The sequence below is a fragment of the Vigna radiata genome, unplaced genomic scaffold (genome assembly GCF_000741045.1).
Source record: "Vigna radiata var. radiata cultivar VC1973A unplaced genomic scaffold, Vradiata_ver6 scaffold_169, whole genome shotgun sequence".
NCBI lineage: Eukaryota > Viridiplantae > Streptophyta > Magnoliopsida > Fabales > Fabaceae > Vigna > Vigna radiata.
In genome coordinates this window covers 272,228-279,332 of record NW_014542363.1, presented here as the reverse complement: position 1 = coordinate 279,332, position 7,105 = coordinate 272,228, and positions in this window count along the sequence as shown.

Genomic DNA, 7,105 nt, shown 5'->3' with positions numbered 1-7,105 from the left:
AGTTAGTGTAGTTTACAGTTAAGTTAATAGTTCAGTTAATGTAGTTTAAAATTCAGTTAATAGTTCAGTTCAGTTCATACTGTAATTTAGTACAATTTAGTATAGTTCAGTTCAGTTCAGTTTGATAAAACAAAAAACAGTTCAGCTCAGTTTGTTTGAACTGTTTTACAATTCAGTTCAGTTTGTCTGAACTGTTTTACAGTTCAGTTCAATTTTTAGCAGTGCAGTACAGTTCAGTTCGATTTGCCCACCCCTAAAGGTGAGGTTTGCAACTATATATATATATATATATATATATATATATATATATATATATATATATATATATATATATATATATATATATATATATATATTCTAAATTTGTATTCTCTCTAGTCGATGTGGGAATTCCAACACCCCCGTCATGGCAAGCTACATACATATCATGCGTGAGACTAGACAATAATGGATGGTCCGATAATGATGGAATGATATGCCCAACAAACACAAATCTTGTTAGGATAAAATCCAACTTATGACTTTGATACCATGTTAAGAAGTGGACTTTAAGTCCAACTCAACCTCACAAAACCAACTTGTAAGGTGATATTTGTACCCACATATATACTCTAAATTGGTCTCATCTCTAGTTGATGAGAGACTTCTAACAATTACATTAATATGAGAAAGATCTATATGCAACAACACAACTCTCTTTAATGCTCACTAAAAAAGCTTCAAGATCCTTGAGTATGTTATTGTGAACGAGGAAGGAATTCAAACTTGTCATCAAACTCTTGCTTTAAAAACTATCAAATCTAATTTAGTTTTTCTTTAACCTGTATCTCTATCTTTTCCAAAGCATTCTGCCTACAAGACTTCAAATTACCCCTCCATTATAGTGCACTAAATTAATTGCATTGGCTATAAGGAACACCAAAGATGACCATGTAAGCAGACTCACAACCTAATATGAAAATGGGGGTGAGCTGAACATTTAAGTCATAATCTAGCATAGGCTTGTCTTGTAACCTAAACTATTTTTTTTTTATCTTTTATTATTATGTAATATTATCTGTGTGTTGAATATGAATAAATATTTTCATTCATTATATCATTGATATCACACATTTAAAGGTACAAATATATATTTTATTTCATGGTTCACTTTACTATTATTTTTTAGATTGCTTCGTTATTTACTTGTGGAAATAATAAATCTTTAGTCTTTAAGTTATTATTTTTATAATTGTTATGCTTACAATAAATAACTACTTTTATAAGATTATCAACTTTGGAATTAAAATATTACAAAAGATTTTTTCTGATTTTTTTTTAATGAATGCAGGCTAGCTTGGAAACCTATTAACCTGGTGGGTTAAATAAGATGAAGGATAAAAATGGGAGAGGGTCAACCCACATTGTCGGCCTCAAGGGACACCATGAATGGCTAACCATTAATCTTCTACTTGACCAAGTGGCATTAGATGTGGAGATTATGTTTAACATATATAACTCATAATAGTTGTCTACTATTAAAAAGTGGATTAAAAGTCTAACTTAAGCTCACAAAACCAACTTGTAAAGTGAGACTTATATCAACATATATACTATAAATTGGTCTTATCTTTACTTGATGTGAGACTTCCAACACCCCTTTCATGCCAAGGTAGATACATCTCTTGCGTGAGACTAATTGGTGGTCTGACAACGATGGAATGATATGCCTAACAAACACAAATCTTGCTAGGATAAACTCTAGCTCATGACTCTAATACCATGTACCATGTTAAGAAGTGAACTTTAAGCCTAACTCAACCCCACAAAAGCAACTTGTAAGGTGAGGTTTGCATCCACATATGTACTTTAAATTGGCCTTATCTCTAGTCAATGAGAGACTTCCAACAATTACATTAGTGTGAGAAAGATCCGTATGCAACAATACAACTGTCTTTAAGGCTCACTCAAACAACTTCAAGATCCTTGAATATGTTATTAAGAATGAGCAAGGAATTCAAACTTGTCATCAATCTCTTGCTTTAAAAACTGTCAAATATGATTTAGCTTTTCTACAACCTGTATCTCCATCTTTTACAAGACATTTTGCAAGTAAGACTTCACATTACTCCTCCATGATAGTGCACTAAATTAATCACGAAGGCCCTAACCACCACCATGTTAGTGAACTAAATCTCTCTTCTTTCACACCATTGCATGGAAGTTTTATGCATGCCTCACACATCTCCTTTCTTTCTTATTCACGACCCCACCCCATGATTTAAAACTTACACTCATATCCTTTATATACACACAAGGCCCACACATATCAAGTAATAAATGCATGACCTTCACAGACCATTCGAAAGCAAACTAAACACTAAAATCCTCACCCAATGCTAGCCACATCTAGGGATGACAACGAGTCGGGTCGATCATGGATTGTGCCTACCTACAAGCTGACCCGCAAAATGGAAATCCGACCCGCAACCTGCTCGCTACTTGCACAGATACTCGCTTAAAAAATACCTGTGGGTATTTTAAAACCCGCGGGTACCCGCAGATATTTGCAAAAAAATAAGAAAAAATATTTTATAAATTTTTAAAATAAAATTTAAATAAAATTACAAAAAATATATAATATAATATAAATTAAATTAAAGATAATTAAAATTTAATTTTAATTAAATTTAACCTAATAAAATATAAATTAATTTTATTTTTAATTAAATGTAATTTTAGAAAATATGAATTATTATTTTTATTATTTTTTTTGCGGGTAACGGGTACTAGTGGGTCAGATAGTATAATACCCACAATCGACTTGTTTAGAAGTGGGTATTAAAATACCTATTACCCGTTACAAGCAGGTTATATATATCCGCGGGTAATAACTAACCACCACAGATTTTATCTGCATATACATGTACCTCTGGATTTTTTTGCCATCCTTAACCACGGGTGAAAAAAACAAAACCAACACTTTCCAGTATGCCAAAAATTAATCCTATCACAACAACTCTAGAAAAAACTATATAAATACTCTTAACCAACTCACAAAAATAGCAATCATCTAAACCCCTGCACCACCACTATTAAAAAAACGTAGAATGAAACCCAAGGTATCCAACTACCTGATTTACGTCTTCCATCCACCCTTAACCCATATTATTATTCCCACCTCATTCAAGATACGCCTGCACCATAAAACATTGAATGCATGACAACCCAATTCACCCCAACAACTAAAATAGCCCCCGTCCCCATGCACCATACATAACTCCCCAACTTTTGAATGTACACATACATACCAAATTATCTATCATACACTTCTACAAATTAAATTACCCATGCCCTTGCATGATTTCATATCCATGATGGGATGTAACATAAGCAGAAAAAAATTCATATAAGCCTTCACAATGCAACCTCTAACAACCCTGGTCAAGTACGATCTCCCCACATGTTCTCGTAAACAACCCCATGACCTCCAACCCTACAAACTCCATGCATCTCCACATGAAATCAACATTCATTATATCAAACCAAGGACTCAAAATACATGTTGTTTCAACCTAAAAAACCATGCGCCCATACAAAGCAAATCATCATAGCTTTTAAAAATCCCAACATGTTCTAAATACATAGGATTTCGCACATGCAACCCTAGCCAACTCAATCTAGGCATGTGACTAATATATTAAAGCCCATGAAACACACTACCCATGATCAAAAACCCAGTTTTGCATGCGTGAATGACACTACCAAGGTCCTTACGGTTCATACCAAACAATGGAATATAGAGAATACATTCGATACTAAATCACAAATATGGAGGGATAACTTCCCTTACATTGCATGGTAACGAAAATGAAAAGGATAACCCTTATAAAAATGTATACACCCTACAAATACCCAACCAACATGAACTACCCGAAAAACACTAGAGGGGGGGGGGGGTTGAATAGTGTTTTTTAAAATTGTTTTTCACAACTCTTTTGATATAGCATGTTGTCGAGCGTGTGAAATATTCTCTTAAAAGCTTAGATGCTCAACTTGAAATATATGTGTTTATAAGATCAACGTGCTATTCAGAATAATTCTACTACAACGTTTGTAGAACTTCCTTTAAAAATAAAACATCATTTAGGTTGCAAGTTCTTATATTTTCAAATATAAAGCTCGACTGCAGGTTTTCTAAGAGGATCATTTAGTAAAGAGAAGAGAGAATAACACAAGAGATTTTATACTGGTTCGCTCCAACTGAGCTACGTCTAGTCTCATCCGTAGAGGGTTCCACTATAATCTTCACATGATTTCAAATGAGCATTAGCACCACTCTGGGTACTCAGCTACCTCGCCGAGATTTCCTCTGAATATTAGCATTACTTCTGGTACTCAACACCCGACCGACATTTCCTTGAGTATTCACACCACTCTTGGTACTCAGCTCCCCACCGAGATTTCCTTGAGTATTCGCACCACTCTTGGTACTCAGCTCCTTGTCGAGATTTCCTTGAGTATTAAAGTCACTCTTGGTACTAGACTACCACGTCTAGATTCCTCAAATTAAAAGAGTTCAATTGTAAGCAAATACCTAATCTAGGTATTTTAAGCATTGAGCGTTTAACTCAATTCTCTCTTGGACGCCTTTAGACAAGACATCGTCTAGTCATGCGTTTGGGTGTTCTAGTCTAAGTGTTTTTCTATTTCCTAAAACCTAAGTGTTTTCCTATGATTTCTATGTTTGAGGTTTATGGTCTACTTTGTTTTTGTTTGAGGTTTTGACTCTATGTTTTGTGTTTTACCCTAGGTTGTTTTCTGGCCATTAGCCCATTTTAATGTTATTTAGTTAAACTTCAAAACATGAGATCGTTTGTTTATAGAGACGATTACAACACATACACACATAGGTTAGCTCAATATTTAACAACACAACCTACACCCACATTTTTTTTAAACTCCAAAAACCCTACCATTCACTTGTCTCACGCATAGATGAGACCCACGAGCCATAGCACTTTCCCGATCATGTTTACCTTTTTGCATGCATGGTTTGCACCACTCAAATCTCACTGTTTTCTCTCATTTTACTACAAGATAACATTCATCACACACAATTACAACAAATCCCTTTACCTGGTTATGTTAGCATTATTTTAATTATAGAATAAATATTATAGCATTTTAAGTTTCTTTTTTAAGGAACATAAATTGGTCCATTAAGTCATTATTTTTATTCTTTTTTTAACTACTTAGAGGTTATGGAGCAGTTATTATAATGTTTGAAGGTAAAGCTCAGCCCATTATTTTTTAACCTGTTATGGCCAGACTTTATATAAAGGGAATGAGTTACTCTCAGTTTTGATCACTAAGCCTACTCCTCTATTAAAAAAAACACATCATCGATTTTGAGTGAGTTAAGGTTTAGAAAACAAAGTTGTCTCTGTGTTGGGATTACAAAAAATTGCAATGACAGGAGGTACGCACATTATTGCACATTATTCTTTCATTCTTGCTTCCGTTGTTCTGGATTTGAATGTGTTACTATGATGTTAATATAATATGTTTAGATCAATTTTACTCTGCTCTAGTTTTATCATTTGGTATCAGAGCCTGGTTCATTCGTCTCCCTTGCATGTTTTCGTTGATTTGGATTTTTTTGATTTATGGGCTTTATTATTTTGATGCTTTTAATCCAAAAAAAATTCTCAAATTAACGTTAAACCTGATTACATTTATTTTTTGTAATCTTAAATGGAGATTTTCTATTTAAAAGCAAAAATAAAATTGAAACTGGATCAAGAGGATCCGTCTAAAGCCGATGAACAATTTCTGTCTGTTCGTTTTTTCTTTCTCTCATGTTTAAGGATTTTGAAAAAATCCTTTTGCTTTTCTTCATCTCTTTAATATAAAGAGGAAACCTTGTTTTTGCGTTTCAGTTTTTGGATAAATTCATGACCTGTTACATTATTGTTATTTTTCAACCTTGCGTGTCTCCCATCATCTTTCCCCTCTAGGAAATTTGCAGGCTTGGTAAAAGGCAATTAATCTTTGAACGTGATATATATATATATATATATATATATATATATATATATATATATATATATATATATGCTTAAATGTTTTTGGATTAATAATCAGGTATATTTTTATGGATATTATTTGTATGTATATATTTGTTATTATATGTGCAAATAAAATATGGATTATTATTATTATATTTGCATATTAAGAATTTTATGTAAATATTTATGTATTATTAATGTTTTAGTAGTAATATAGTTTTAATAGATTAAAGAGTAGCCACAACATCTTTAATCAATTAAAATTGTATATAAAGTTTTGTTACATGAGAAACATTAGTTGTAAATAATTATATTTAATATGATAAAATCTACCTACAGGAATTTTTTCATATTTATATGATTAATTAGGATAAAATATTAAATTATATTTCTTAATTTACCCACATGAATTAAGAAAAAGGAACATAATTTAATAGTTTTATCATTAAGAGAATGAGTCTAATTGAGTAAGACTTTAGCCCACAGGCAATTTTTATGTTAATAGACTCATTGGTAAAGACATGTTTTGCATTGGTAAAACATGACATTTATTTTAGTCTCAAATTATATAATAAGCATGTAATTTTGAATTTGCAGTTTTTCAATCTGTGAATTTTTCTGATATCGAGTGTGGTATTCCCGAGTTGAAAATTGATAATTATAAGGTTTGGAAGGAAAAAGTTGTTCTTCCTTTAGGCTGAATGGACATTGACTATGCTATTAGAAAACCAGAACAACCGGGTATTAATGAGACCAGTACTCAAGATGCCATTGATCTTTATGAAAAATGGGAGAGGTCAATCGTCTCTCCGTAACTTTCATAAAAAACAACATTTCCGCTGGGATCTGGGGTTTAGTTGACCAGTATGAGAATGTCAAAGATTTACTAAGGGCTCTTGATGAGTAGTTTACGACAACCAATAAATCTCTTGCCAGCACCCTTATAATGCAGTTTTCATCCTTAAAGCTCACTGGAATTAAGGGAGTGCTTGATCATATCATGCACATTAGGGACATTGTGGCTCAAATGAGAGCTTTGGAAGTTACCATGTCTG